The sequence below is a fragment of the Dipodomys ordii genome, unplaced genomic scaffold (genome assembly GCF_000151885.1).
Source record: "Dipodomys ordii isolate 6190 unplaced genomic scaffold, Dord_2.0 Scaffold5, whole genome shotgun sequence".
NCBI lineage: Eukaryota > Metazoa > Chordata > Mammalia > Rodentia > Heteromyidae > Dipodomys > Dipodomys ordii.
In genome coordinates, this window is record NW_012267221.1 from 24,210,081 (window position 1) to 24,217,215 (window position 7,135).

Sequence of the window (7,135 nt, forward strand, 5' to 3'; positions counted from 1 at the left end):
ACCTCAGTGGTGTGACCTTGACTTTGTAAATCAAAAGATTATAAAGGGTAAAGCTTTAGTTCAGTACCAGATCTGGGTTTAGAGTAAGGGCTGTGTGGGTGATGGCTTGTATTTCTATTGTGGGGAAGACCGCGGGGATATCCCCACACCATTCTTAGAGGAATCCGTATTTGGTGGAAGACTTCCAGAACTTCCTGCAATGAAGAGATCCCATATACAGTGCCCCGCTTTGACAACTGAAGCAGCGCTGTAATTAGCCTTCTGGAATAAAAATGATTTCAAATTTAAATGTTTATAGCCTGATCCCACTTAGTATCTCTACAAGCACTTTTTTTTTTTAAAAATCTTGCTTTGTGCTTTTAACTGTTCTGCCTGGCAACTATAATGTCTTTCTATTATCTTGGCATTTTCAGTGAAGATGCAAAACTATATGGCTTACTGAGAAAAATCACAGTAAGCTAAATCGCAGCTAAGGATAGGCTAAAGGATATGAAAATTAGCAAGAGAAAAGGAGAACTGAAACTATAGAAAAAAGCATACATCTTATTCCTGATTGCTTGATTATTCACTTTTAATGGTTTTGTTTCCCTTGAACCTGAGTTAAAAAAAAAAAGTTCTGAGCATCTCAGTTATCTCTAGGCTAAACAGAAAATAGGAAGATTAACTCAAGAACTTAGTGAGCTTTGACTTATAGAGGACTACTGGAAGGTAAGAAAGTTAAGTTAGGGTCAACCTGTAAGAAGTTCCTTTAGTTAGTTTGGACCTTATCCCTTGGCCACAGTAAAACCATTACATTCCCATTCATCCCCCCCCCCCCAAACACCCAGGAGGAACATGTCATAATGATCAGAGTGTCTTTGGATGTGTGATCTGGAATCTTTCTTAGGATTAGTTGAGAGACTGAAGGCAGGAAAAAGAGTATGATGACTTTGGAAAGAAGGCATAAGGAAATGAAGACCTACTCTGGATTGATGGCAGTGAAAATGTGGCATCAGGTTGAGAGATACTACAAAACAGCTGATAGCACTCACTGGCAGGGCTAAAGAAAAGGAGTTGATAAGTGTCTATTTATTTCCCCATCTATTGCAATAAAGAAAAGAAGTTGGTAGAGAGTTTCTAATATTCTTTCTAGTACTAAAATTCCATTATTTTCTATCATTCTATTACCTGAAGATAAGACAATTATTTCAATAATTTTGTATGGCCTTTGATGATATTATAAATATCCAAATAGCCCTTGGAAGAAATAAAATTCTTACCCCTGTAAACAACTATGATATAGTTCTTTTATAGTAACTGGATTTCTCATTTACTCCAGCTTTTCAAAAAATTTGGGCTATGTTTATAGCCCAATAACTTTTTCTTATTGTATTAAAAATAATTTCTGATCTGTCAGGATAATTCAATTTTTTCCCTTCCCATCTCCCCCCCAATAATTCAATTTTTGAGCTTTCAGAAATTATCTTTTAATATATGCATATATATGTATGCAGTGCATACTTTTTCCTTCTCCTTTTCATTTTGCTACTGAAAGAGTCACGGAAAGCAGTGTAAAGAAGTGAAACTTTGCCATCTCCCTGGTATTGACATTGTTAATCTTAAGTTTAGCTCAAATATAGTTAAATAGGCATAGGCTTCTGTTTGGGCCAGCACATGAGATGTTAAGCAGAAAAACAATAAAAAAACAGAATTGGGTTATAAAATTACAAATTAAACCAGTGTCTTAGATAAACCAGGGTACAGAAACAAGAAGATAAAGCATGATAGTTTTGGGGGTACAGGTGATCTATTTCATGACTTGTGGTTTTGTTTGGACCATTTGTTTTTGAAAGGTCAAAGATCAGGAACATGAAAATGAAAGAAAAAATACACTTGTTTCTACTCCTAGTTTGTTCATGTAAAAGTAGGCTCTCAAATTTAATTGGCTGTGTGTGTGTGTGTGTGTGTGTGTGTGTGTTATTGTGGACTGAACTCAGGTCCTCACACTATACCACTGAGCTATGTCTCCAGCTCTAATAGGCAATTTTAAAAGAAAAAAAATCCTATAACTGCAGCACATTTTCTAATTTGAATAGTATTTCCATTAAATATGAACCAACATTGTACACTAGAAAGAGGAAGCAGAGAAAAACCTCAGCTTTTAACTTTGACTTTGGAGGAGTCAGATTGAGAGCTATTGAGAGAGAGGAAGCAGGAAGAGGAGGAGGGGAAAAAGGAGGGATGGATACAGCGAGAGGGGGAGGGGAAAAAGGAAGAAGGGAAGGAGAAAGGGAAAAAAAGGAAAGGAGAAAGGGGGGAAGAGAGTAGGAAGATCTTAGATCATCATACCTCAGAAGCATTTTATTTTATTTTATTTTGTTGGTTGTGGGGCCTGAACTCTGAGCCTGGGTGTTGTCCCTCAGCTCTTCAGTTTAAGGCCAGCACTGTACCACTTGAGCCACAACACCACTTCTGGCTTTCCCCCACTGTTTATGTGGTGCTGAGGAACCCAGGGCCTCATGCATGGGAGGCAAGCACTCTACCACTGAGCCACCTTCCCAGCCTCCAGAAGCATTTTAGTAGAGTACTTCGGGGTTTCCAGTCTCCTTCCTGGCTGAAGTGGAAAGTCCCTTCTGAGTACTGATTTCCATTGTATTATTATTGCCTAGACTAGTGCTTAGCATGTAGTAGGCCCTTCATAAATACATGTTGACCTCCTAAGGTTTGAAATTGAGTTTGTAAAGTTTTTAAATTTAGAGAAACAAAAAGGAAACACCTGCACTTTCTTAGCCCACTTCTTTTACTATCAAGTAGTGGAACTGACAGAAAATTGCCTGAACTCAAGTCTCTTTGTAGTAGCAGAGTAACAAGATCATTTTTTTGTAACTGACAGTGGCTAAAGCAGAATAAATGATGAGGAATTTTCATCCATTGTGACATAGGCTGAATATAATAGTGTCCCAATAATTAATTCTATAAATGTCCTTAGAATTAGAAAAGTTTTTGAGGCTTTCTTTTACCCTAATTCTATTCAAGCTCTCCCTAGACTTTTTATAAAAAATTGATAAAAGAAAGAAAACTCATGATTTCTGAACTATAAAAACATTACCCAGGCCTAGTAGCCAACAGGCCTGGTACTTGGTTTACAGACCATTATTGGAAACTAAAGTTGATAAAAGTAAGCTCCTTGATGCAGTTTTAATTGAGGTCTAGGTTTCCATAGCCTATAGCTAATATTGTAGTTAGCTATTTCCTCAAGTATAGTTTAACTCAGACTCTCCAACATAGGCTTATTATGTGTGAATACTTTGGAGACAATGTTTATAGTAATACTAGAAAACTATTTAAAGTGTGTATTTCATATGTTTCCCTAGTAGCTAGTAAAAAAAAAATTCTCTCCTCCTCCCCCTCATCTTCTGCTTCATCCTCGTCCTCCTTCCCTGCCTTCTTTGGATGGTGATATTAGGATTCAACTCAGTGCTCTGTGTTTGCTAGACAGTTACTCTGCCACTTGAACCATGTCCCCCAGCCCCTTTGTTGTCTGTTTGTTTTTCAGGTAGGGTCTCATGGTTTTGCTTACACTAGTCTTAGGTCCAGATCTTTCTACCTCTACTTCTTGAGAGGCTGAGATTACAGACATGCACCACCACACCTGACTGAATTTTATTTGTTTTTAAACCCATTAGGCTTTTGTCAAAACAAAAATTACTATTAAAAGTTCATGCCCTGCTTTGGGGATGTAGATCAGTAGTAAAGCCCATATTTACCATGTGGTGCACAGCATTTGTTCAATTTGATTTGCATGTGTGCTTACTGCAAATAGAAGAAAGAAGATGGGAGTGGAGAGCAGTTGTAAGGACTGAGGACTACAGTTAAGCAGAATTCTCAATTTCAGCCAGGAACCCAAATGTCTGTCCCATTAATTCTCAACCAGGCATTCAGATTGCAACCATGCAGGATTATAATTCCTAAAATTATAGACTCTGGGGTCCCAGGCAGATATTCTAAATCAACAGCAAGATGTGCTTGTCTGTCTCTCCATATATATTTAGATTCTCCATATCAGATTTTTCACATTCTAATGAAAATTCTTGGTTAGGAAATACTCACTTTGGCAATAAACTAGAAATTATCAATCTGTCTTAAGGATAAGCAGAAATATTTGTGTAAGAGGAAGGCAAACATTTTCTAGTCTCAGTGCTCTATGGATGTGTCCTCATTATAGCAAAAAAGCACATTGAACTTGGCATCTTCAGAAATCCATTTCAGTAGCTGTTCCCATTTCTCTTTTGGTTTTTCTTTTGTAGGGAAAAATGAAACAAAGTAAAAGTGATCACTGCCTTCATTTCTTGTAAGTACAAACTCTCTTCACTATGGTGTCATTTTCAAATCCCAGTTAGAAAGTTCATGTTGTGGGTGAAACTGGGTGAAGTAATTTTCTGGCACATTGAAGAATGAAGCCAATACATTGAACACATTGTGGAAAACAGTGCAATCATTTCATCGTCTCTTAAAGCTTTAGCTTTTGAGAAACAATCATAATTCCTCTTATCTTTCTTCAGAGATGTTATTTTCTAAAATATGGCTTTTTGCTAATCTTTTCCTTTATAGTTTGTACATTTGGTATCTTATTTAAGAAATCTTTCCTACATTGAGGTCATAACAATATTCACCTACATTTTTTCTAAAGTTAAATGTCTCTTAAAGTTGTTATTTTAAATTCCCATTTGTTATTGGAGCTCCACTCTAGATCTAAAGTATAGAAAGTTCCTGACCAATACAGAGAAGAATGCTTCACAGCTTCTGCTACAATTGAGATCAAAAGACCTTCAACAAATAAAATATGAATGTACAAAGAGATTTCAAATCGATAAAATGGTGTCCAAAGAAGCTAGCAGAGTAGTATCAGCCACTGAAAACATAAATTTATCTTAAAGTCAATGTATTTTTCATGTCTTGAAGAGATAAGGCCCACAGCATAAGTGGCCTAATAGCCAGTAATCACTCTTGCTATAGACATATGTTTATAAAATGTCTGACTAGGATATGTTTATCATATATTTAATGTCTATCAGGCCCTTGAAGATGCCCTTGAACAAAAGTTACTCTAAAGCTCTATGTCAGGTCTAATAGAAAAACCTAACCAACTCAAAGAAAGAAATCTTTGCAAGAAACTCCTGGGAGGTATTCCCACAGGTGAACCTTGCTCTGGTCTCTTATACACACCTGCTTCCTCAAGTCCTTGGCTCAATATTGGAGCTGGTTGTTGCATTTTGAGTTTTTGCTCTTGGACTTCTTTGTGAGCATCTATCCCCTACTGTCTTCTACCTGACCCCAGCACTGCCTCAGATACCCAGTGGTGCCCACCTGGGATTGACTTGACTCACTTGTGCACTGTGCTCCATCCTATCAGACTCAGAGGGTCTTTGAATAGCATCGTCAGGACCCTCTCAAGCTGATGAGAATAAGCATCCAGCCACAACCTCCCAGCTGTTACCTGCTGGGAACTATTGCTTGTACTAGCCAAATCAGACTTCTATAAGACTCTGCTGCATGCACAAATTATCTGATTGACAATCCTCCTAGCAAAGGAGTTGTCTCCATGGCAATGAATTCATCTGTTTTCAAAGCTGTGACTTGTGTGGTGCTGTCTTGGGCTGAGTAGTACCACCCTTTGTGGGAGGAAGGAGTTCCCTCTCGCCAGGTGACTGATAAGTTGGCTTACAAGGAGGATTCCCCTCATCCCCAGGAGCGGCTTTTCTTACTATGAGAAATGTCACTGGTGTCACTGCAACCCTGGCTAGGGTGGCCTCTGGATGTGAGGGTAATGAACTTGATAAAGATGCCTTGGCTGGTGAGGCAGATGGTCTCTTCCTTCCTCACAATCCTGTGTTTTATTATTTATTTATTTATTTATACCATGTTTGCTTCCTAAGGAAAAACAGACGGACACATTCATGATTTAGCCACTTCCAGATTCTCCACTTGGAATAGCCCAGGAATCTGAAGGCTTGGCATCTTGCCCCTCAGATCACTGGCTTTTATTCAGGCCATGTTCTGAACCCCCTTTCTCCACCCCCATGGTTAGTATTCTATGTAGAAGGAAAATTTGAGTTTAGGGAGTCCTTAGGCCGCAGATTTCATATATCACCAGAGTCTAGCCATTAGAGGAACTACCAACACTTAGTTTCAAGAATTATAGGTCTGGAGTTCTCCTGTGCTTCCCCCATAGTCCTAGGCACTCTACTACTGCTCTCAACATTCTCCTTCTGCACATAAACCTCCACCTGCTGAGGATATAGTCTTTCTGCAAGTCTCAGAAAACATTCCAGACATTCACAGTTTGCAGCCCTGAGCACCTAGACTGATCACTTAAGAGTGGTTAGCCTCAGTGGTTTTTGTATCTTACTCCAAGAAGCCCCAGCATATGTTCCTGATCCAGGTGTATTAGAGAGCTTAAATTGTCAGCAGGACCAGAGACTCTAGGGAGGAATCACCTCCCATCCACAATCTTTGACTTGTGATCCTCTTTTTTCATCTTCAAAACCAGCAATGTTGAATCTCCTTGACTTTTCCTCCATAGTCATGCTTCCCCTTCCCTGTAACCGTAGAGTAGATTGGGTCCATCTGGGAAATCCAGAATGTTCTGCCCAGCCAAGGCTCTTAGTTTAATCATTCATCTGCGTTGAGTAGTTTTTGTGAAGTCAATTAACATGATCTGGATATTAAAGCATGGGTGTCTTTGGAGGACCTTATGTATTTTCATAGGAATACAAAAATCAAATTACTTTTGCTGTGGCTCTTTTTGAGGTAAAGGCTCAATTTTTGCCCAGGCTGGCCTGGACCTTGATTCTCCTATTTACATTCCTCACTTTAGCTGGGATGTCAAACACATACTATCATGACTGTCTTTTTCTGTTGGGGCAGGGACTCATGGTCTTTTTGCCTCAGCTGACCTGGGATCTCAGTCTTCCCTATCTCAGTTTCCCTTATAATGGGGCAGACAGGAGTACTCCCACAGAATCCACCTATTGTCTGAGATAAGATCTCACAAATTTTTGCCTGTATTAGCCTCAAACACAGTCTCTGCCTCTTGAGTAGGTAGGATTACAGGCATGAGTCGCCAGTGCCTGGCCTTTTTTTGGAGCCTTTTATA